Consider the following 27,068-nt stretch of genomic DNA (forward strand, 5'->3'; position numbering starts at 1 on the left):
GATGGAAAAACTGCTACCTAATCCTTTTACAGGAGATGGAACAAAGCATCTCGATGAGCACTTAATATATGTGGATGAAGTTTGTGGATTATTGAAGCTTGCAGGTATACCCGATGATGTTGCTAAGAAGAAGGTCTTCCCTTTATCTTTGAAGGGAGACGCATTGGTATGGTATAGGCAATGTGATGATATGAGATCATGGGACTATAAAAGATTGAAGTTGGAATTTCATCAAAAGTATTACCCTATGCATCTTGTTCATCGTGATCGCAATTATATATATAATTTCTGGCCTCGTGAAGGAGAAAGCATCGCTCAAGCTTGGGGGAGGCTTAAATCAATGTTATATTCATGCCCCAATCATGAGCTCCAGAGAGAAATAATTATGCAAAGTTTTTATGCTCGGCTTTCTGAAAACAATCGCAACATGCTCGATACTTCTTGTGCTGGCTCTTTTATGATGAAGACTATTGAATTTAGATGGAATTTATTGGATAGAATTAAACGCAACTCTGAAGATTGGGACCTCGACGAAGGTAAGGAGTCAGGTATGACACCTAAGTTTGATTGTGTTAAATCTTTTATGGATACCGATATTTTCCGTAAGTTTAGCACTAAATATGGACTTGACTCTGAGATAGTAGCTTCTTTCTGTGAATCTTTTGCTACTTATGTTGATCTCCCTAAGGAGAAGTGGTTTAAATATCATCCTCCCATAGAAGTAAAAGTAGCTGCACCTATTAAAGTTGAAGAAATACTGTCACTTATAATGATCCTATTGTTCCTACTTCTTATATTGAGAAACCACCTTTCCCTGTTAGAATAAAGGATCATGCTAAAGCTTCAACTGTTGTTCATAAAAGCAATATTAGAACTTATACACCTCCTGAGCAAGTTAAAGTAGAACCTAATAATGCTATTGTTAAAGATCTCTTGTCTGATAATATTGATGGGCATGTTATTCAGTTCGAAGGTGAAATTGATAGAATTGCTAAACCTTGTGCTAAAGATAAACACAAACCTGTGGTAGGCGTGCCTGTTATTTTTGTTAAAATAGGAGATCATTGTTATCATGGCTTATGTGATATGGGTGCTAGTGCTAGTGTTATACCGGATACTTTATATGAAGAAATTAAGAATGAAATTGCACCTGCTGAGTTAGAAGATATTGATGTCACAATTAAACTTGTCAATAGAGATACTATTTCAGCAATGGGAATTGTTAGAGATGTTGAAGTCTTGTGTGGGAAAACTAAATATCCTGCTGATTTTCTTGTTCTTGGTTCCCCACAAGATAGCTTTTGTCCAATTATATTTGGTAGACCCTTCTTAAATACTGTCAATGCTACCATAGATTGCACTAAGAATATTGTTACTGTTGGTTTGGATGATATGTTTCATGAGTTTAATTTCTCTAAATTTAGTAAACAACATCGTGAGGAAGAATTACCTAGTAAAGATGAAATTATTGGTCTTGCTTCTATTGCCGTACCTCCTAGTGATCCTTTAGAACACTATTTGTTAGACCATGAAAATTATATGTTCATGAATGAAAGAAGGGAAATAGATGAAGTATTCTTTAAACAGGAACCTGTTCTGAAACACAATTTGCCTGTTGAAAATTTAGGGGATCCTCCTCCACCCAAGGGTGATCCCGTGTTTGAGCTTAAACCTTTGCCTGATAATCTTAAATATGCTTATCTTGATGAAAAGAAGATATATCCTATTATTATTAGTGCTAACCTTTCAGAGCATGAAGAAGAAAGATTATTGAAAACTCTAAAGAAGAACCGTGCTGCTATTGGATATACTCTTGATGATCTTAAGGGCATTAGTCCCACTCTATGTCAACATAAAATAAATTTGGAAGCAGATGCCAAACCAGTTCGTGATCATCAACGACGTCTGAATCCTAAAATGAAAGAAGTGGTAAGAAAATAAATACTAAAGCTTCTGGAGGCAGGTATAATCTATCCCGTTGCTAATAGTGAGTGGGTAAGTCCTGTCCATTGTGTCCCTAAGAAGGGAGGTATTACTGTTGTTCCTAATGATAAAGATGAATTGATTCCACAAAGAATTATCACAGGTTATAGGATGGTAATTGATTTTCACAAATTAAATAAAGCTACTAAGAAAGATCATTACCCCTTACCTTTTATTGATCAAATGCTAGAAAGATTATGCAAACATACACACTATTGCTTTCTAGATGGTTATTCTGGTTTCTCTCAAATACCTGTGTCGGCTAGAGATCAATCAAAGACTACTTTTACATGCCCTTTTGGTACTTTTGCTTATAGACGTATGCCTTTTGGTTTATGTAATGCACCTGCTACCTTTCAAAGATGCATGATGGCTATATTCTCTAACTTTTGTGAAAAGATTTGTGAGGTTTTCATGGACGACTTTTCCGTCTATGGTTCCTCTTTTGATGATTGCTTGAGCAATCTTGATCGAGTTTTGCAGAGATGTGAAGAAACTAATCTTGTCTTGAATTGAGAAAAGTGCCACTTTATGGTTAATGAAGGTATTGTCTTGGGGCATAAAGTTTCTGAAAGAGGTATTGAAGTTGATAAAGCCAAGGTTGATGCTATTGAAAAGATGCCATGTCCCAAGGACATCAAAGGCATAAGAAGTTTCCTTGGTCACGCTGGATTTTACAGGAGGTTCATTAAGGACTTCTCAAAATTTTCTCGGCCTCTGACTAATTTATTGCAAAAAGATATACCATTTGTCTTTGATGATGATTGTGTAGAAGCATTTGAAATACTTAATAAAGCATTAGTCTCTGCACCTATTGTTCAGCCAGCTGATTGGAATTTACCCTTTGAAACTATGTGTGATGCTAGTGATTATGCTGTAGGTGCTGTTCTAGGGCAAAGAGTTGATAAGAAATTAAATGTTATTCATTATGCTAGTAAGACTCTACACAATGCTCAAAGAAATTATGCTACTACTGAAAAAGAGCTTTTAGCAGTTGTATTTGTTTGTGATAAGTTCAAGTCTTATATTGTTGATTCTAAAGTAACTATTCAAACTGATCATGCTGCTATTAAATATCTTATGGAAAAGAAAGATGCTAAACCTAGACTTATTAGATGGGTTCTCTTGCTACAAGAATTTGATTTGCATATTGTTGATAGAAAGGGAGCTGAGAACCCCGTTGTAGACAACCTGTCTAGGTTAGAAAATATTCTTGATGACCCACTACCTATTAATGATAACTTTCCTGATGAACAATTAAATGTTATAAGTACTTCTCGTAGTACTCCATGGTATGCTGATTATGCTAATTATATTGTTGCTAAGTTTATACCACCTAGCTTCACATACCAGCACAATAAAAAGTTTTTCTATGACTTGAGACATTACTTTTGGGACGACCCACATCTTTATAAGGAAGGAGTAGATGGTGTTATTAGACGTTGTGTACCTGAGCATGAACAGGAACAGATCCTACGCAAGTGTCATTCCGAGTCTTATGGAGGACACCACGCTGGAGATAGAACTGCACATAAGGTATTGCAATCTGGTTTTTATTGGCCTACTCTCCTCAAGGATGCCCGTAAGTTTGTCTTGTCTTGTGATGAATGTCAAAGAATTGGTAATATTAATAGACGTCAAGAAATGCCTATGAATTATTCACTTGTTATTGAACCGTTTGATGTTTGGGGCTTTGATTATATGGGACCTTTTTCCTGCCTCTAATGGATACACACATATTCTAGTTGCTGTTGATTACGTTACTAAGTGGGTAGAAACTATTCCAACTAGTAGTGCTGATTATAACACTTCTATTAAAATGCTTAAGGAAGTTATTTTCCCGAGGTTTGGAGTCCCCAGATATTTAATGACTGATGGTGGTTCACACTTTATTCATGGTGCCTTCCGTAAAATGCTTGCTAAATATGATGTTAATCATAGAATTGCATCTCCTTATCACCCACAATCTAGTGGTTGAGTAGAATTGAACAATAGAGAGCTCAAATTAATTTTGCAAAAGACTGTTAATAGGTCTAGAAAGAATTGGTCTAAGAAACTTGATGATGCATTATGGGCTTATAGAACTGCATACAAAAATCCTATGGGTATGTCTCCGTATAAAATGGTTTATGGAAAAGCATGTCACTTACCTCTCGAACTAGAACATAAGGCATATTGGGCTATTAAAGAGCTCAACTATGATTTTAAACTTGCCGGTGAAAAGAGGTTATTTGATATTAGCTCACTTGATGAATGGAGAACCCAAGCTTATGAAAATGCCAAGTTGTTTAAAGAAAAAGTTAAAAGATGGCATGACAAAAGGATACAAAAGCGTGAGTTTAATGTAGGTGATTATGTATTGCTTTACAACTCTCGTTTAAGATTTTTTGCAGGAAAACTTCTCTCTAAATGGGAAGGCCCCTATGTCATCGAGGAGGTCTATCGTTCCGGTGCCATAAAAATCAACAACTTCGAGGGCACAAATCCGAAGGTGGTAAATGGTCAAAGAATAGGAAGTAATAAGGAAATAGAGGTTTTCACATATAGATATATTATCATTGATATCTTTTATGATTGGGAGCACTCATTGAAATATGACATGCTAAAGAGTTGATGTTGGACAAGGAAGACAACGTAATGAGTTATGTCTTTCTTATATCTGAGATAAAGTATGTTGTCATGGTTCCTCTAACTTGTTGAGCTTGCCTTTCCCCCTCATGCTAGCCAAATTCTCAGCACCAAGTAGAAATACTACTTGTGCTTCCAAATACCCTTAAACCAGTTTTGCCATGAGAGTCCACCATATCTACCTATGGATTGAGTAAGATCCTTCAAGTAAGTTGTCATCGGTGCAAAGCAATAAAAATTGCTCTAAATATGTATGATTGATTGGTGTGGGAGAAATAAGCTTTATACGATCTTGTGATGTGGAAGTAATAAAAGCGACGGACTGCATAATAAAGGTTCATATCACAAGGGGCAATATAAAGTGATGTTCTTTCGCATTGAGATTTTATATATCCAACCATAAAAGCGCATGGCAACCTCTGCTTCCCTCTGCGAAGGGCCTATCCTTTATTATTATCTTCTACCTTATGCAAGAGTCATGGTGATCTTCACCTTTTCTTTTTCATTTTATCCTTTGGCAAGCTCAACATGTTGGAAAGAACATGATATATATATATATATATATATATATATATATATATATATATATATAATTGGATGTAAGGGAGCATGAACCATTATTGTTGACATTACCCTTGAGGTAAAAGGTTGTGGGGCAAAACTATAAGCCCCTGTCTTTCTCTGTGTCCGATTAAAACTCCGTAACCACAAGTATCGCGTGAGTGTTAGCAATTATGGAGGACTAAATGATAGTTGAGTATGTGGACTTGCTTTTAAGCTCTAACATAGACTCTTTCCGATGTTATGATAAATTGCAATTGCTTCGATGACTAAGATTATAGTTTGTTGGAGCCCAATAAGGTTTATGATTTATACTCTTGCATTGTGAATAGATCATCACTTGAACATAAGTAATCATATGACAAAATCTATATATGTTGCTGTTATGAGAATAATCACGATGCCTTCATGTCCATATTTTATTTTTATCGACGCCTCTACCTCTAAACATGAGGACGTATTTATTGTTATCGGCTTTTCGCTTGAGGACAAGCGAGGTCTAAGCTTGGGGGAGTTGATACGTCCATTTTGCATCATGGTTTTATATCGATATTTATTACATTATGGACTGTTATTTCACTTTATGTCACAATACTTATGGCTATTCTCTCTTACTTTACAAGGTTTACATAAAGAGGGAGAATGCCGGCAGCTGGAATTCTGGGCTGGAAAAGGAGCAAATATTAGAGGCCTATTCTGCGCAACTCCAAAAGTCCTGAAACTTCACGGGACATCTTAAAAGAAATAAAGAAAAATCCTCGCCAAAGATGAAGGCTAGGGGGCCCACACCCTTCTCACGAGGGTGGGGGGCACGCCCCCTAGGGCGCGCCCTACCTCGTGGGCCCCCTGGTGGCTCTCTGATGCCCATCTTCTTCTATATGAGGTCTTTCGATGAGAAAAAAAATAAGAGGGAACTTTTCGGGACGAGACTCTGCCGCCATGAGGCGAAACCTTGGCGGATCCAATCTAGAGCTCCGGCAGAGCTGTTCTGCCGGGGATACTTCCCTCCCGGAGGGGGAAATCATCACCATCGTCATCACCAACGCTCCTCTCATCGGGAGAGGGCAATCTCCATCAACATCTTCACCAGCACCATCTCATCTCCAAACCCTAGTTCATCTCTTGTATCCAATTCTTGTCTCAAAGTCCGGGATTGGTGCTAGTAGGTTGCTAGTAGTGTTGATTACTCCTTGTAGTTGATGCTAGTTGGTTTAATTGGTGGAAGATCATATGTTCAGATCCTATATGCATATTATTACCCCTTTGATTATGAACATGAATATGCTTTGTGAGTAATTACGTTCGTTCCTGAGGACAAGGGAGAAGTCTTGCTATGAGTAGTCATGTGAATTTGGTATTCGTTTGATATTTTGATAAGATGTATGTTGTCTAGCCTCTAGTGGTGTTACGTGAACATCGACTACATAACACTTCACCATTATTTGGGCCTAGAGGAAGGCATTGGGAAGTAATAAGTAGATGATGGGTTGCTAGAGTGACAGAAGCTTAAACCCTAGTTTATGCGTTGCTTCGTAAGGGGCTGATTTGGATCCATATGTTTCATGCTATGGTTAGGTTTACCTTAATAATTTTGTTGTAGTTGCGGATGCTTGCAATAGAGGTTAATCATAAGTGGGATGCTTGTTCAAGTAAGAACAGCACCCAAGCACCGGTCCACCCACATATCAAATTATCAAAGTATCGAACGTGAATCATATGAACGTGATGAAAACTAGCTTGACGATATTCCCATGTGTCCTCGGGAGCACTTTTCCTATTACAAGAGTTTGGTCCGGCTTGTCCTTTGCTACAAAAGGATCGGGCCATCTTGCTGCACTTTATTTACTTTTGTTACTTGTTGCTCGTTATAATTTATCCTATCACAAAACTATCGGTTACCACTTATTTCAGTATTTGCAGAGAATACCTTGCTGAAAACCGCTTATCATTTCCTTCTGCTCCTCGTTGGGTTCGACACTCTTACTTATCGAAAGGACTACGATAGATCCCCTATACTTGTGGGTCATCACGCCTTCCGGCGAGTCCGACAAGGAGGAGAGGACAGACTCGGAGGATACCTTAGAAGGTGCAGGGGAGACCTCCCCCCCGCGCCAGACCGACCTCATCCTCGTCCTTTCCGATGACGACGACGATGCCAACGAGAACCCGGTCTAGGAGTCCCTGCACTCCGTCGGGGTCACCACGAGATCCAGGGGCACCCCTCCGAAGAAGCTGAAGATGGGGGTCCCGAAGAAGAGCATGTCGGCGCTGATCTCCTGAGGCGGCGCCTCCTCCCCGTCGCCGGCCGGCACTGCCGCAGACCCGAGCGTCGCGCCCTTGTCCCCCTTGGGGCTCGCGCGCCTGCGGGCATGGTGCTTCAAAAGAGGGCGAGGGATTACGCCGTCGTGGACCAGTAAGTGCGCCGTCTTGATCTTTGTTCCATGTTCTTGTCGTAGTGTCTTGATGCTTTCCTCTTGTACGGTTAGGCCAATGCTGGTGGTGAAGAAGAAGAGGGAGACGACCGTGACCACCGAGACCCCGCAGCTTGCCGCGGCCACGCCGTCTCTGGCATAGAAGGGTGGTGATGGCCTGCGCACTTCTGCGGCCGGTTCATCCTCGCGAGACTCGGAGGCCCGGCCTTAGGAGAAGGTGATCTGTGTAGCCAAGCCGACTCTGGAGACGCCCGCCCTCAGCTCGCCTGCTGAGGTCCCGAAGGCTTCGGAGCCCCCGCCCCCTCTGCTACTGCTACCTTGTCGATCCTGGCGCCGGCGCTGTCTCCTCCCCCTTCCATCACGCCGTTGGTCTGTGATCCTCCTGCTTCGCCTGGTGCTCTGGAGGAGGCCCTTTCCGCGCTTAACCAGCTTTGTGCCGACCTTTAAGGTGCCGACCGTCACCTGGCGTCAGGGCGCCTGGAGCTGATCTTGGGATGGCTGCGATCCGACGCGTCCGTCAGGGCGACATGGAGCCAGGCCATAGCGGCCTCTAAGGAGGGTAAACAGGCTGCCGGCCTGGCCGTGGCCGCCCGCGACGTGGCGATGAAGGATGCCGAGGCAGCTGAGGAGCGCTGCCGGGTGGCGGAGGCTGAGCTGGAGGCCCTTCGCAATGAGCGGGCTGCCGAGGCTCGTTTGTGCGAGGCGCGGGAGGAGAAGCTGAAGGCCCGGAAAGCCACAGTCGCCGATAGTGACACCGAGCTGGAACAAGCGGCGCGGACGCAGGCTGCGAAGTGTGGCCGCATGGAGAAGTTGAAGGAGGAGGTGGAGGTGGAGAAGGCCCGGCTGGCAGCCAAGGCGAAAGTCCTTGCCAAAGATCGTGCCGCCTTCAATTCTCTTGAGCAGAGGTCCTGCAAGGCACTGCGGGATCTCTACGGGAGGGGGTTGAAGGAGCCGTTGATGACTGCTGAGGAAGGCCCCGCCGAGCTGCTCCCCACAGCTGGTTACGGCGATCGAGGGCGTTGTCATTGGGGTCGGCCCCATGGTGGAAGGAGAAGCCCGCGTGCTCTCCGCCTTAGCCGTGATGCGTGTCTTCAGCCACCTCCATCTTCGCGAACCCAACTTCGACTTTGAGGCCCTGCTTGAGCCTGTGGACCTGGAGCACTACACCGCTGCTGCCGAAGCCATGAAGGACCAGGGGAGGCCTTGCTGTGGAAGTTCCTGCCGTCGACCCCGTGAAGGAAATATGCCCTAGAGGCAATAATAAATTGTTATTTATATTTCGTTATATCATGATAAATGTTTATTATTCATGCTAGAATTGTATTAACCGGAAACTTAGTACATGTGTGAATACATCAACAAACAAAGTGCCACTAGTTTGCCTCTACTTGACTAGCTCGTTGAATCAATGGTGGCTATGTTTCCTAACCATAGACATGAGTTGTCATTTGATTAACAGGATCACATTATTAGAGAATGATGTGATTGACTTGACCCATCCGTTAGCTTAGCACGATGATCGTTTAGTTTGTTGCTATTGCTTTCTCCATAAATTATACATGTTCCTATGACTATGAGATCATGCAACTCCCGAATACCGGAGGAACACTTTGTGTGCTACCAAACGTCACAACGTAACTGGGTGATTATAAAGGTGCTCTACTAGTGTCTCCGATGGTGTTTGTTGAGTTGGCATAGATCAAGATTAGGATTTGTCACTCCGATTGTCGGAGAGGTATCTCTGGGCCCTCTCGGTAATGCACATCACTATAAGCCTTGCAAGCAATGTGACTAATGAGTTAGTTGCGGGATGATGCATTACGGAACGAGTAAAGATACTTGCCGGTAACGAGATTGAACTAGGTATTGAGATACCGACGATCAAATCTCAGGCAAGTAACATACCGATGACAAAGGGAACAACATATGTTGTTATGTGGTTTGACCGATAAAGATCTTCATAGAATATGTAGGAACCAATATAAGCATCCAGGTTCCGCTATTGGTTATTGATGGAGATGAGTCTCAGTCATATCTACATAGTTCTCGAACCCGTAGGGTCCGCACGCTTAACGTTCTGTGACAATTTCTATTATGAGTTATGCGATTTGATGACCGAAGTTTGTTCGGAGTCCCGGATGAGATCGGGGACATGACGAGGAGTCTCGAAATTGTCAAGACGTAAAGATCGATATATTGGAAGGCTATATTCGGACATCGCAAAGGTTTCGAGTGATTCGGGTATTTTTCGGAGTACCGGAGAGTTACGGGAATTCGTATTGGGCCTTAATGGGCCATACGAGAAAGGAGAGAAAGGCCTCAAGGGTGGCCGCACCCCTTCCCCATGGACTGATTCGAATTGGACTAGAGAAAGGGGGCGCCTCCTTCCTTCCTTCTCCTTCTCCCTTCCCTTTTTCCTATTCAATGTGTGAGGTGGAATCCTACTAGGACTAGAGAGTCCTAGTAGGACTCCACACTTTGGGGGCGCCCTATGAGGGTCGGCCTCCTCCTCCCTCCATCCTTTATATAACAGGCCAGGGGGCACCCCATAGACACAGAATTTGATCATTGATCTTTTAGCCGTGTGCGGTGCCCCCCTCCAGCATAATCCACCTCGGTCATATCGTCGCAGTGCTTAGGTGAAGCCCTGCGCCGGTAGCTTCATCATCACCGTCATCACGCCGTCGTGCTGACGAAGCTCTCCCTCGACACTCTGTTGGATCGTGAGTTTGTGGGACGTCACCGAGCCGAACGCGTGCAGATCGCGGAGGTGCCGTACTTCCGGTACTAGGATCGGTCGGATTGTGAAGACGTACGACTACATCAACCGCGTTGTCATAACGCTTCTGCTTACGGTTTACGAGGGTACGTGGACAACACTCTTCCCCTCTCGTTGCTATGCATCACCATGATAGATCTTGCGTGTGCGTAGGATTTTTTTTGAAATTACTGCGTTCCCCAAGAGTGGCATCTGAGCCAGGTCTATGCGTAGATGTTATATGCACAAGTAGAACACAAAGGAGTTGGGGCCGTGGGTATATACATATTGCTTGCCATCACTAGGTGATTCTTGATTCAGCGGTATTGTTGGATGAAGCGGCTCAGACCGACATTACGCGTACGCTTACGCGAGACTGGTTCTACCGACGTGCTTCGCACACAGGTGGCTAGTGGGTGTCTGTTTCTCCAACTTTAGTTGAATCGGATTCAATGAACAGGGTTCTTTCTGAAGATCAAAAAGCAATCACTATACCGTGTTGTGGTTTTTGATACGTAGGTAAGAACAGTTCTTGCTCAGCCCGTAGCAGCCACGTAAAACTTGCAACAACAAAGTAGAGGACGTCTAACTTGTTTTTGCAGGGCTTGGTGTGATGTGATATGGTCAAGACGTGATGAGATATAAGTTGTTGTATGAGATGATCATGTTTTGTTGAAGTTATCGGCAACTGGCATAAGCCTTATGGTTGTCTCTTTATTGCATAAGATACAAGCGCCAAATAATTGTTTTACTTTATTGCTATGCGATAGCAATAGTTGCAAGAGCAATAGTTGGCGAGACGACAATGTGATGACACGTTGATAGAGATCAAGATGATGAAGATCATGATGTCATGCCCGTGAAGATAGAGATCATGACGGTACTTTGGAGATGGAGATCAAAGGTGCAAGATGATCATGGCCATATCATGTCACATATTTTGATTGCATGTGATGTTTATACTTTATGCATCTTATTTTGCTTAGTTCGGCGGTAGCATTATAAGATGATCTCTCACTAAATTTCAAGGTATAAGTGTTCTTCCTGAGTATGCACCATTGCGACAGTTCGTCGTGTCGAGACACCACATGATGATCGGGTGTGATAAGCTCTACGTTCACATACAACGGGTGCAAGCCAGTTTTACACATGCGGAATACTTGGGTTAAACTTGATGAGCCTAGCATATGCAGATATGGCCTCGGAACACTGGAGACCGAAAGGTCGAGCGTGAATCATATAGTAGATATGATCAACATAATGATGTTCACCATTGAAAATTACTTCATCTCACGTGATGATCGGACATGGTTTAGTTGATTTGGATCACGTGATCATTTAGATGACTAGAGGTATGTCTATCTACATGGGAGTTCTTAAGTAATATGATTAATTGAACTTTAATTTATCATGTACTTAGTCCTGATAGTATTTGCATAACTATGTTGTAGATCAATAGCTCGCGATGTAGCTCCCTGTTTTTTGGTATGTTCCTAGAGAAAAACTATGTTGAAAGATGATAGTAGCAATGATGCGGATTAGGTCCGTGATCTGAGGATTATCCTCATTGATGCATAGAAGAATTATGTCTTTGATGCACCGCTAGGTGACAGACCTATTGCAGAAGCAGATGCAGACGTTATGAACGTTTGACAAGCTCGGTATGACGACTACTTGATAGTTTAGTGCACCGTGCTTTACGGCTTAGAACCGGGACTTCAAAAATGTTTTGAACGCCACAGAGCATATAAGATGTTCCAAGAGTTGAAATTGGTATCTCATACTCATGCCCGTGCCAAGAGGTATGAGACCTCTGACAGTATTTGGCCTACAAGATGGAGGAGAATAGCTCAACGAGTGAGCATGTGCTCAGAATGTCTGAGTACTACAATCACTTGAATCAAGTGGGAGTTAATCTTCCCGATAAGATAGTGATTGACAGAGTTCTCTAGTCACTATCACCAAGTTACTAGAACTTCGATGACCTATAATATGCAAGGGATAATGGAAACGATTCCCAAAGCTCTTCACGATGCTGAAATCGGTGAAGGTAGAAATCAAGAAAAAAGCATCAAGTGTAAATGGTTGACAAGACCACTAGTTTCAAGTAAAAGGGCAAGGGAAAGAAAGGAAACTTTAAGAAGAATGGCAAGCAAGTTGTCACTCCCATGAAGAAGCCCAAAGCTAGACCCAAGCCTAAAACCGAGTGCTTCTACCGCAAAGGAAATGGTCACTGGAAGTGGAACTGCCCTAGATACTTGGCGGATAAGAAGGATGGCAAAGTGAACAAAGGTATATTTGATATACATGTTATTGATGTGTACTTTACTAGTATTTATAGCAAACCCCTCGGTATTTGATACTAGTTCAATTGCTAAGAGTAGTAACTCGAAACGGGAGTTGCAAAATAAACAAAGGCTAGTCGATGACGAGGTGACGATGTGTATTGGAAATGATTCCAAGGTTGATAAGATCACCATCGCACACTCCCTTTACCTTCGGCATTAGTGTTGAACCTAAAATAAATGTTATTTGATGTTTGCGTTGAGTATAATATGATTGGATCATGTTTATTGCAATACGGTTATTCATTTAAGTCAAAGAATAATTGTTATTCTGTTTACATGAATAAAACCTTATGTGGTCATACACCCAAGGTGAATGGTTTATCGAATCTTGATCATAGTGATACACATATTCATAATATTGAAGCCAAAAGATGCAAAGTTAATAATGATAGTGCAACCTATTTATGGCACCGCCGTTTAGGTCATATTGGTGTAAAGCGCATGAAGAAACTCCATGCCGATGGACTTTTGGAATCACTTGATTATAAATCACTTGATGCTTGCGAACCATGCCTCATGGGCAAGATGACTAAGACTCCGTTCTCCGGAACAATGGAGCGATCAACTGACTTATTGGAAATAATACATACTGATGTATGCGATCTGATAAGTGTTGAGACTCGCGGCAGGTATCGTTATTTTCTGACCTTCACAGATGATTTGAGCAGATATGGGTATATCTACTTAATGAAACATAAGTCTGAAATATTTTAAAAGTTCAAAGAATTTTAGAGTGAACTGGAAAATCATTGTAACAAGAAAATAAAGTTTCTACGATCTGATCGCGGAGGCGAATATTTGAGTTACGAATTTGGTCTTCATCTATAATACATAAATAATTGACCCCCACTATCTTATTTCTTTTAACATGCAAGGTATTCACATCATCAGCCAAGCCACATCAGCGTTTGTTATGTTACAGGAGGGACTTACAACAGTGCAAAACCGCCACATTAGCGTTTAGTTACCAGCAGGAAGACCCATCACAGGCTGATCACCGCATGTATTTCTCCCTTAAAGGCCATGCACCACCTGTAGGCCAGCAGGAGGCCGTTTCCCCCGAAGGCCCATCACTGGGCCCCTTTTTCCAACGCAGGCCGCTTGCTGCTTTGCGTCCTTCTCCACGCGAGCGTCTTTTCCCCCGCGGAAGGATTCCCCATGTCGCTCGCTGGTGTCCTGATTTCCTCCTGTCTTTTGCATGGAAGCCTCTCTCTCTTCGCCTTCTCCAATTTTCATTAAATCCCACTACTCTCCTGCAATAGAAACGGTCTCCGTTAAGTATCACTACTCCCATGCAACAGAAACTGATGGATTTACTCCTCTCTCATGCACGAGTAACCAACGAGGTTCATCTCACTTATAAGATGTGGAACTGCTCCATTCCCGTCGCCTCTAGGAAATCTGCCCCATGCCCTCGCTCCGGAGTCGCCGGGGTTTCGCGGGATAATCAGCGACGTCCATCGCCGGCTGGTGCGTGTTAGCCGGGCCCGGACACATCTTCTTCTCTGACGCCGCGTCCACTCTCTGTACCAGGTTCTTTTCGCAACCTCCTCTTGGCTACATGTCTGATTCTTAAATCCAAAGAATTAAAATTGTTGTCCATAGAATAGAACTGCAGTCGTTCACTATTTTGCTTGGTTGTGATAGACATTGCATTGGTCTTGACCTATGCAAAGGTCAGGCTAAAGCATCGCGGAACATACTACTCTGAAAAGTAAGTACGGCGTCGCTACTGTACTAGAACATACTGCTCTGAAAATTAGGGTGTCGCTACCATACTGGAATAACAGTAAAATTGAGATATTACGGTGCCAATATATTTGTAGTATCAATCAATAGTTTACTAATACAATCTGTTAACCCCAAAACTGCACCTTAATACCTAGCAATATTTTTTCACGGAAGCAAAGCTAGAACCCCATACCATGAAGGAACTTATATATGAATAGTGAATTTCTACTATGTAGTCTACTTCTTTCACTTTTTATTTGTTTATAGTTTTCCCTTTTAGGATCAGCTATATGTTGACCATGAATTTCGTCTTGGTGGGCATCTGTAAATATTTCGGTTTGCCCTGCATCATTGCAAACTAACTTTCATGTTTAAGTACTATATATTTTATTTGCAGGCCATTGTGTATGGTGCAAGAGACCCAAATGGTAAATGTTTAATTTTATTGCATGGGTTTTTTTATCAACATTTAATCAGTACAATTTCCATGGATGAGGTTAGCTACCTTCTTCAGTAAATGCTACCGCTAATAGTGTTTGTGCCAATACACAGTCACATATCGTCCTTGAATTAACCTCCATGGCAATTACAATAGAGAGAAGTACCATCATCCAACCCCCACTTTGTGGTGTCACTTCATGTTGTAACCTGAAAGTGCACATGTTTTATTACTTCATATTGTATTTATTTTGGACCTTGCAGACTATGTATGTCCCTATCAAGGCCTTTTGTCGTTCTCTTTTTGTCCGGCACCTTGCAGATTATGTGTTTATTTAGAACCTGGCACCTTGCAAATTTGTCTGAAGTTTGTCGTCTTGCCATTGTGTGAATGTTTGGTATGGTTGTATTGCCTATTATCTATGGTCGATGTTTCTATATAGTCGGTTGTGATGTACGGCAGCCATTCACAAGTTCCCATGGTGGACAAATCTATCATGTTATTGATTCAAATTATTTTCTTCTTTGGTATATTGAAGTTATTCAGAAAATCAGCGACAAAGTCCCGCAGCAATGCGCGGGACATCGTCTAGTTTGAAACAATGTGGAATAGTTTCGCAACTCACGCCACCTGGAACACCACAGCATAATGGTGTGTCCGAACGTTGTAATCGTACTTTATTGGATATGGTGTGATCTATGATGTCTTTTACCGATTTACCACTATCGTTTTGGGGTTATGCATTAGAGACAGTTGCATTCACGTTAAATAGGGCACCATATAAATCCGTTGAGATGACACCGTATGAACTATGGTTTGGCAAGAAACCAAAACTTTCGTTTCTTAAACTTTGAGATTGCGATGCTTATGTGAAATTTTTTTCAAACTGATAAGGTCGAACCCAAATCGGAGTAGTTCGTCTTCATAGGATACCCAAAAGAAACTGTTGGGTACACCTTCTGTCATAGATCCGAAGGCAAGATATTTTGTTGCTAAGAATGGATCCTATCTAGAGAAGGAGTTTCTCTTCAAAGAAGTGAGTGGGAGGACAGTAGAACTTGATGAGGTAATTGTACCTTTTCCTGAATTGGAAAGTAGTTCATCACAGAAATCAGTTCCAGTGATTCCTACACCAATTAGTGAGTAAGCTAATGATGATGATCATGAAACTTCAGATCAAGTTACTACCGAACCTCGTAGGTCAACCAGAGTACGGTCCGCATCAGAGTGGTATAGTAATCCTGCTCTGGAAGTCATGTTACTAGACCATGATGAACCTACGAACTATGAGGAGGCGATGATGAGCCCAGATTCAGCAAAATGGCTTGAGGCCATGAAATCTGAGATGTGATCCATGTATGAGAACAAAGTATGACTTTGATTGACTTGCCTGATGATCGATGAGTCATTGAGAATAAATGGATCTTCAAGAGAAAGACGGACGATGATAGTAGTGTTACTATCTACAAAGCTCGAATTATCGCAAAATGTTTTCGACAAGATCAAGGTGTTGACTACGATGAGATTTTCTGACTCGTATCGATGCTTAAAAGTCTGTCCGAATCATGTTAGCAGTTGCCGTACTTTATGAAATCTGGCAAATGGATGTCAAAACTGCATTCCTTAATGGATTTCTTAAAAAAGAGTTGTATATGATGCAACCAGAAGGTTTTGTCAATCCTAAAGGTGCTAACAAAGTGAGCAAGCTCCAGCAATCCATCCGTGGACTGGTGCAAGCATCTTGGAGTTGGAATATATGCTTTGATAAAGTGATCAAAGTATATGGTTTTATACAGACTTGTGGTGAAGCCTGTATTTACAAGAAAGTGAGTGGGAGCACTACAACATTTCTGATAAGTATATGTGAATGACATATTGTTGATCGGAAATAATGTAGAATTTTCTGGAAAGCATAAAGGAGTGTTTGAAAGGAGTTTTTCAAAGAAAGACCTCGGTGAAGCTACGTACATATTGAGCATCAAGATCTATAGAGATAGATCAAGACGCTTGATATCAATGAGTACATACATTGACAAGATTTTGAAATAGTTCAAAATAGAACAGTCAAAGAAGGAGTTCTTGCATGTGTTGCAAGGTGTGAAGTTGAGTAAAGACTCAAAACCCAACCACGATAGAAAATAGAAAGAGAATGAAACGTCATTCCCTATGCCTCAGTCATAGGTTCTATAAAATATGCTAAGCTGTGTCCCAGACCTATTGTGTACCTCACCATAAGATTGGCAAGAGGGTACAATAGTGATCCAAGAGTGGATCACTGGACAGCGGTCAAAAATATCCTTAGTGGAATAAGGAAATGTTTCTCGGTTATGGAGGTGACAAAGAGTTCGTCGTAAAGAGTTACGTCGATGCAAGCTTTGACACCAATCTGGATGACTCTAAGTCTCGATCTAGATACATATTAAAAGTGGGAGCAATTAGCTAGAGTAGCTCCGTGCAAAGCATTGTAGACATAGAAAATTTGCAAAATACATACGTCTCTGGATGTGGCAGACCTGTTGACTTAATTTCTCTCACAAGCAAAACGTGATCACTCTTTGGGTGTTAATCACATAGCGATGTGAACTAGATTATCGACTCTAGTAAACCCTTTGGGTGTTAGTCACATAGGAGATGTGAACTAATCACATAAAGATGTGAACTATTTGTAGGAGATATGCCCTAGAGGCAATAATAAATGATATTATTTATCTCCAAGTTCATAATTATGTTTATGTTCCATGCTATAACTGCTATGGTTCTCGAGTCTGCAATAACACAAGGCTCGGAGGAAGACTCATATGCACGTGTGGAATAATAAACTGTAAGAAGTATTCTTAGTCTGGCCTCTAAGACTAGCTCAAGTGTTGCATGATGGTTTTGTTTTCCTAATCATGGGCATGTCAATGCCAGCAATTTTGAGGGTACAATGTTAAGAGAACATTTGTGTTGAATCGACCCAAATTGATGTTATGCTATGAGATTCATTCGTCACAAGTTAATGGTACATAACACAGAGATGGTTACGTTTGCATGATTCCTTAGACCATGAGAGTATCGAGTTTCTTCATGCTTGCTTCATGAACTTTGGGGTTTGTTAAACGTCATCCACAAATGGGTGGCTATTACGGCGGCTTACGGGTTCATGGAAAAGTATGTCAAGTAACTTGATAGCTCAAGATTGGGATTTTCTCCTCCGACGATGGAGAGATATCTCTAGGCCCTCTCGCTGTTACGGTATCCATCATTGTCTGGCCAGACACTTTGTGATTTGATCACGGGGATGCCGCAACACGGGAATGAGAAAAGAGAACAATACCGGTAACGAGGTAAATGGCATAGTGGACAAGGAGTTGATCCACAGGGATGCCAACATGTCTCACCTCGGGTATTCGTAACATATCGCGAAGCAACAAGAATAACACACGTCAACTGTAGGTTCACTCGAATATTCATTCGTGTGGGTATAGGGGTCAATATGGGTGTCCACGACTCCGATGTTGATCATTGATCGGAAGGGGTTCCGAGTCATGTCTATACTTCACCGAACCTATAGGGTCACACGCTTAAGGGTCATCTATCTGCTGAATACTAGACAGGGAGTCTGAGAGAAAGTTTACGGAAAAAAGTTTTCGGAGATAGCGAAAAAGTTTCGATAAGAGAGGTCACCGGATGAGTTTCGGTGAAACCGGGTATGCCATTAAGTCAAAATGTTTTCAGCACATGCCTGATAATTCTTGGAGGGTGCCAGAATCATTCTGAAAACTTTTTAAAATTTTCAAAATAAAAAACGGAAATGTTCCGGAGCTGCCGGAACCAGTTCAGATGCTTTTCGCAAATGAAAATCACTAAACTGGAATTGATCCAGAACGCGTTGAAAATTATTATGGTGGTTACTGGAAATGTTCTAAGCCCACATAAATATTTTCAGTTCAAACGAACGCTGAAAAATGTCGTCGTGAATAGTGAAAGTGCTTTTTGGGATATTTTATGGAAAGCCACCTTTTGGGGTTTTGCCCAAAAGATCTTGGGGTGTGACATGGATGGATAGGAGCCCTTTTTGGGACCCCTCATGGGGGTGTGGCCGGCCACACTTGGGGCTCCACCTTCACTAGTGCAGAACCGGACAATAGCACCGGTTCGTAAGGCCTTTAGTGCCGGTTCGGTAACCGGCGCTAAAGTGTAGGCACTAAAGGCCCCCCCTTTAGTACCGGTTTAGCACGAACCGGTGCTAAAGGGCAACCACGTGGCACGAGCCAGCTTCGGGGGCAGGGAGCCCTTTAGTACCGGTTGGTGTCACCAACCGGTATTAAAAGGTTGGGGGGGGGTTGGGTTTATGATTTCTTTTTCATTTAATTTTGTGTTTTCCATTTAATTCTTTTTCGTTTGCTAGTATTTTACGATACTACATATTGTACACGTTATGCATATATATAAATAGAATTTCTAGTAGAACCGATCATAATATATATATATATATATCATCGAATGTCTCACAACCACCATTAATATCGAATGTCTCACAACCACCATTAATATCGAATGTCTCACAACCACCATTAATTAATTCACACATACTCCCTCCGTCACAGTTTAGAAGGCACAGTTAAATTTGCGTGCGTTTCCACAATAGACAAGGTTTAGGGCGCATTGCATTTATTTCTAGTAGCTAATTAGTACTCTGATATACTATTTCTATATGCATGTGTAGTGTGAATGCTATTTTTTAGCATATCCCACAACCAATAGATAACCACCTAGGTCCCAGAGAATTTCCAAGCGCGCCTTCTAAACCGTGACGGAGGGAGTATATACACACATGTATATATATATATAGACACACACACACAATTTCTCCTATTTGGTGCCTTCGGAGCCAGTGGCATTAGCCTAATTGGTGCCTTCGGAGCACGATAACAATTGGAAGTGGTTCATGGGGGCGGTAGCGGGTAATAGTATTCTCCTTTGGGATCTATGACCTGGTCGAGCAAAAATCCCGCTATTTCCTCTTGAATTGCTTCTATGCGGTCCTCTGTTAGGAGCTTCTCCCGCACCTCTTTGAACTGTTAAGAAGGAGATCAATATGCATGTGTATTAGTTGTGTGACTAGATATCGATAATGGTGTAAAAATTGTGAATACTGTTCTGACAAACGTACCCACTCCTGTCTTTGAAATCTGCTCCTTTCGGATGCCATCATGCGAATGTTCTCGCAAACGTAGTATGCACACAGATTATTCCCCGGCGCCTGCTTCAGGGCCTTTACAAGAATGGAATTTGATCCGATAATAATTAATCAAGCATGATAATTAAAGAGATGGCAGCTAGCTAGTACTACTTAATTACTTACCTGGGGTCGATACCATTTCAGATTTTGTTTCCATGGGCCTGGAGTGGCCCTGATGAACTTTGCCCAAGCCCTGCCCGCCGACAAAGAAAATGAATAAATGAGTTATTAAATAGTTGTTATCAGGAAATGACGAACTAATTAAATAGGTCGAGATATAGTTAATAATAATTGAAATTACCTGTTGACTATCCCCTTCACGATGGTGTAGTCACTTGCTTTCTTAAGTATTGAGTCTAGTACTTCAACTGTTCCTTCATCAATTTTAATGATTAACAAGATCCAGCGAAATCTGCATGCACACACGTTTGCATGTCTTAATTAAGCGGGCATATGTAAGCAAAAACATGTAGCTAGCTAGTAGGAAAAAATAGAATTTGTAGTACAAGACAGTGTGACTCACTCGAAGTTGTAAGGAAGTAGTATATCTTCATTGTATTTGAGGCGCTTGAAGAACTCTAGCATGCTTTCCTCTACACTTTTTTCGTAATATGGATCTAATTTCCATGTGTATTCATTGATGATATTTGGGTCAATGAACCCAATGCCATAGCGTCCACCTTTTTTCATTTCATAAATCTTCATCCTGCATAATACCACAGAAAAGAATATAGTGAGGATAATTAAAGGTAATGATTGATCAAAATGATCACTACAGCTAGCTTGAGACTTAAATTACAGAAACAAATCACTTACAGACAATAGCAACTGACGATAGATTTGTCGAGTGCGTCTTGATTGTATAGCTGAAATAGTTCTGAATACTCAACGGTCACAGCTTTCTCATGGTAGTAATGATCCTTCTTGACATTCACCATGAGGGACTCTCGATTGGAAATCTTGGTAATGTCCATGTACCATTGATGCAATTCATACATTCTCGTTGGGAGCTTCTTGACCTCGTCTGGCTCGACCAAAGGTTGGCCCCAGACATATTTCCGTTTTATTTCCTCCTCTCTAGCCGGAGACATGGGCTCGATATCGAGGAGTTGTCCAACAGTGATCATGAGCGTTTTGGCCTGCTCAATATGCTCCTCGGTTATTACCACATCGCCCAGCCCGGGAATGTTAACGGTTTGCCCACAATAATATTGGGCGCGCCTACTCTCATGTGTTGTTGGCACAACAAGTGGGGGGATTGATTGCGCCGCCTGTTCTCCCAGCTGGGGAACGGTTTTACCGCTCCTTTTGCTAGCTGATTTGCTCGAGCTCGAGCTTGCCTCTTTCTGTAGACGCGCTCGATTTAACTTCTTGATGTGGCGCTCATAGTTATGTCAACAGGCTTGGGAGCTGGTGCTCTAGCCATACGAATGAAGTGGTCAATATTTTCCTCAGGCACTTTCTCCCTTGGCGGCGGTGGTGGTTTCGGTGCAAAATGGGCTTCCACCCCGGCCTTCGATATGGCTACGTTTTCCTCCTCGGACTTGTTGTAAGGCCTCTGCGGAAGAGGCGCGAGGCTTGGACCATATTAAAATCGCTTGCCTCCGCCTGTACCTCCAGTACTACCTCGACTTGTACCGCTACGCAACATAGCTGAGGCGGCTCTCTTCCGTGATTGCTGAGGCGGCGAAGACGGCTGGCGTGGCTGAGTTGGAGGAGGAGGAGGAGTGGCATGATGCTGTGCCGGACTTGGAGGAGGAGTGGCCTGAAGCTGTGCCGGACTTGGAGGAGGAGTGGCCTGACGCTTTGCCGGACTTGGAGGAGGAGTGGCCTGAAGCTGTGCGGACTTGGAGGAGGAGTGGCCTGACGCGTTGGTGGACTTGGAGGAGCGGGAGTCTGCTGACTCGATGGCGGACTTCGACGAGGAGTCGGATGACGCGGTGTCGGTGGCCTTCGAAAGATGATGCAATCCTTTCTCCATAGGATGATACGATGGTTGGCATCTCCCAGTGTGTGCTCATCGTCACCTCCAGGAATGTCAAGCTCTAGCCTCAAATATTGGTCCACCACCTCATCAACCAAGACACGAGCATAGCCCACTGGAATCGGGTTGCAATGGAAGGTTGCCTCGGGGGGATTTGTAAAAGCAAGGGCGTCCGCCACCTTCATGGATATGTTCTTCATTTTGAAGTGTAGCTCGCAGTTAGTGTTCTCCATGATGTCATCCACTGGCTAGCTATCCAGCAATGCGCTGCCCGGGGCGGAACCCACGCTGCTTCTCGGCATGGATGGGACGGTGCTATCCAATGCTAGATCATCTGCTAGCTGCAGCAGCTGCTGAGACCCCCTTTGCTGGCTAAGTGAGTCGATCTGCTCCTGCTGCCGCTGGAATTTGACTGCCAAGTCCCCGTGCGCTGATTCTAGGCCTTGAAGGCGTTCAAAGTCTAGCTTCCTCTGCTCCTCCTCCATCTTCCTCTTCTTCTCCTCCGCAATCTTCTTTCTCACACGGGTTCTGTAGTCGGCGTTCCAGTCCGAAAACCCCTCATACCACGGAATAGCGCCCATGCCTCGTGTTCTTCCTGGGTGTTCAGGATTTCCCAGGGCACGCGTAAGCTCGTCGTTCTCTCTGTTGGGCTGGAACACCCCCGATCGGGCCTCTTCTATTGCAACAAGTAGCTTATTTTCGGCTCCGTCCAAACATGCCTTCTTCGAAACTTTGCCTGTCTTCAGGTCCAACTCCCCCCCATGCGCATAGAACCAAGTCCTGCACCTGGGGGGCCAGCTCAATGTTTCTGGAGTGACACCTGCATCCATCATCTCTTTCTCAGACTTATCACACTTAGGCATTCCCACCGCATAGCCACCTGGCCCCAGCTTATGAAACTTATCCTTTTTTGTGGCATTGGCCTTGTTTATTCTCGACCGTTCCTTAGATAATTCCGAATCCTTGAATTTCACAAAATTGTCCCAATGAGCACTTTGCTTCTCTAGTGTTCCCTCGAATACTGGAGTCTTCCTTCCTTCCTTGACGTACTTGGCCCATTCACGATTCTTGTGGTTTTTGAATGCAACCGCCATCTTCCTAAGAGTAGCGTCCTTGACTTTCTCAACATCTGCATCTGTGAAATGATCTGGTAGGGTGAAATGTTCCATGAGCGTTTCCCAAAGCATAAGTTTTTGTCTGTTGTCGACAAAAGTAACTCCTGGACATGGCTCTGCTAGCTCTCTCCATTCTTGAAGGGAGATCGGGAGTTGGTCCTTCACAAGAACTCCGCACTGACGAATGAACTTGCCCGCAATCTTCTTAGGCGCTAATGGTTCGCCATTAGGTTTGATGGCCTCGATATTGTACTCCACGCCCTCCTTCAACTTTTTGTTCGGGCCCTGTTTCCTGTTGCCTGAAGATTTGCTCGATCCGGATGGCTGAAAGAAGAAATATCGATTCGTTAATATATCTTCAAGTCATTTAAAACATGTGATGATTACCAGATGCCTGCTTATATAAATATATATACCTCACCGGTCTTTGTTGTTTCAAGATCAACATTTTCTTCGTCATGTTCATAGTTCATGACTTCATCAATTCGGTCGTCGCGATCGAATATCATATCACCCTCCCCGGTGTTGTTTAGATATTCGGAGCCGTCATAATCTTCTTCATTCTGATCATCATCTGGCCCGCGAGGATTGCGTATGATATTGAACAGGGCCTCTTCTCCCTCTCTGTCGGTATTGTCCGCCATAGGTTTTGTTTAACTAATCCAAAAGAAATATATTCAAATTACAATGCATGGATGCAATCAATTAATAAGGAAAAACTGAATCAATCATAGTACATAATAAGCATCATCGAATATAATCTCGAATACGTCGTCTCGAATAATAGACATAATCTCGAATACATTGTCTCGAATAATATATATAATCTCGAATAAATCATCTCGAATATTATATATCGAATACATCACTAGCTAGCTAGCTAGCTAATAAAGATTGAATACTAGAGAGTAATCTAGGCGGTGGGCAACCAAAGTGAAGGAACCATCACTGGATCATAGCTCGAGTGATCTCCCCAAAGAACCTACCAGGTATTGGAGAACCTGACGTCCATAGCAGCCATGTAGCGATGGACGTGCTCGTCCTCCTCCCTGACACGGCGACGTACCACCTCCGGCGGGGCCGGCTCCCTCCGCACCGAAAGTGGCCCACGCGAACGCCACCAAAGGAGATGAGGGTCGACGACGGGACCCGGGGCCGGGTTCCTCACCAAGCGTCGCGCCCCTGAAGGTAGCACCTCCCAGTGCCAGCCCGGCGGAGCCCAGTCCCGGACATGGGTCCTCTGAAGCAGGACGTCGTCGCGAACGGGTCGACGGCGAGGATGCGGGCCGGGCATCATCGACAACAAATACTATATGCCGCAAAAGTAAAGTAACATTTTTTAAATGATGGATTGTGATTTCATATATGCAAATTCTAAATTTTATAACTAAAACTAACATTTCTAATATTTCTATAACTAAAAAACATTTTTATATAACTAACATTTCTAATATAACTAACATTTCTATATAACTAACATTTCTAATATTTCTATATAACTAACATTTCTATATAACTAACATTTCTATAACTAAAACTAACATTTCTAATAATTCTATAACTAAAAAACAGAAAGATTGCTAACAATTCTATAACAATGTGTGTGTGTGTGTGGTTGGCGGCCGGGGCAGGAGCTCACCAGCGAGGCGCGACGACGGGGGGCGGGGACGGGGACGGGGACGGAGACGGCGACGGGGATGGGGCGGCGACGACGGGGACGGGGACGGGCCAGGCGGGGACGACGGGAGGACGGGGCGGGGCGCGGCGCGGGGACAGGGACGACGGGAGGACGGGGTGGGGCGTGGCGACGGGGCGCGGCGCGGGGACAGGGACGGCGACGGCGACAGGGACGACGACGGACGGCGACGGGGGCGGCGACGAGGGGCGGCGGCGATGGGGCAGAGGAGAAAGAAGATGAGAAATTGACAATTTTTTTGAAGTGTTTTCTTATATAGAACCCACCTTTAGTACCGGTTGGAGCCACCAACCGGTACTAAAGGTCTGTTTTGGCCAGGCGAAGCGGCGGGAACCGCACCCCCTTTAGTACCGGGTCGTGGCACCAACCGGTACTAAAGGCCCCCCCCCCCTTTAGTACCGGTTGGAGCCACGACCCGGTACTAAAGGGTGTGCGCTGCCAGGCGAGGGGCGCAGAAGTTTAGTCCCACCTCGCTAGCCGAGGGGCACTCGCACCTTCTTATAAGCCCCGCCGTCGCTGCTGTCTCGAGCTCCTCTCTTAAGCAGGCCTTCTGGGCCTACCTCTGCTGCGATGCCCTGTTGGGCCTACTGGGCTAGCGGGCCTGCATCCTGGCCCAACTAGAATTTGGGTTTCTAGTCGTATGCAGGCCGCTGTGGCCTAGTAGGTGGGCTTTTTTTCTTTCTTTTTTTGCTTTATTTATTTTTGTTTTATTTATTTTTGAGTTGTTTTTTGCTGTATTTAGAGTTTCTTTGTGAATATTTTTGCTTTAGGTACAAAAAATTACAAACTTTCTGTTAGTACCGGTAGTTTACAAATTTGAATAGTTTAAATTTTGAATTATTTGAAATTTGTGTGAATCACTAGTTTGTGAATAACTTAACTTTGAAAATAGATTTTTCAGTGATTCTTTTTTCTTATGTTTAATATTAGTGTGTTTTATCATTATATTCAATTTGGTAATGCTTAGGTTATTTAAAAAATGAAATGCCTTTGTAACAGATGAGTTTTTGTCCGAAACCCTGATACTTCGAAAGAGATTGTCCATTTTGTACACGAAGTGCATCCAGTTTTTGCGGTAACCCTATCTACTTTTTTGCACATGCTATGTGGGTGAAATTATGATACCATGCCAACTTTCAACCTTTTCTGAGTTCATTTGAAATGCTTTTCAATTTCAGGGTCATTTAGCTGGAAAAAATCAGTAAATGCATGAAAGAATTTGCTTGCACATAAAATTTCTTCGCGTTTCAAATGCCAAAACACATAACTAGCTACCCTAACTATTACAGAGATTCCCTCCTGGGTGTGAAACACAGAAGAAAGTGATGATAGTGAAGCCGATCACATCCCAGATCTTTGGGTGTGAAACTTTTTCTTCGCGTGTGTCCCTTTGCGCCGTAGCCATGGAAAATCTTCATCATTTAACTGGATGCTCGGGTCAATATTCACTGTGAATGGAGCAATTTCATCAAACTTTTCATAATCTCCTGACATGTCTGTCTTGTCATCCACTCCCATGATGTTTCTCTTCCCAGAAAGAACTATGTGCCGCTTTGGCTCATCGTACGATGCATTCGCTTCGTTATCTTTTCTTTTTCTCGGCTTGGTAGACATGTCCTTCACATAGAAAACCTGTTCCACATCATTGGCTAGTACGAATGGTTCGTCTGCATACGCAAGATTGTTGAGATCCACTGTTGTCATTCCATACTGCGGGTCTTCCGTTACCCCGCCTCATGTCATATTGACCCATTTGCACCGAAACAAAGGGACCTTCAAACCACGTCGATATTCTAGTTCCCATATGTCCTGTATATAACCATAATATGTTTCCTTTCCCGTCTTGGTTTCTGCATCAAAGCGGATACCACTGTTTTGGTTGGTGCTCTTCTTATATTGGGCGATCGTGTAAAATGTATTACCATTTATCTCGTACCCTTTGAAAGTCATTATATTCGAAGATGGTAACTGGGACATCAATTACAAGTCATCTTCAATAGAGGCGTCATGCATGGTACGTGTCTGTAACCAGCTGGCGAAACTCCTGGTTTGTTCACGTGTAATCCAGTCACCAGACCGCTTCGGGTGTTTGGAGCGTAGCAAATTCTTGTGTTCATCCATATACGGAGCCACCAAGGCGGAATTCTGTAGAACTGTGTAGTGTGCTTC

This window comes from Triticum urartu, chromosome 5 (assembly GCF_003073215.2).
Source record: "Triticum urartu cultivar G1812 chromosome 5, Tu2.1, whole genome shotgun sequence".
NCBI classification, from domain to species: Eukaryota; Viridiplantae; Streptophyta; class Magnoliopsida; order Poales; family Poaceae; genus Triticum; species Triticum urartu.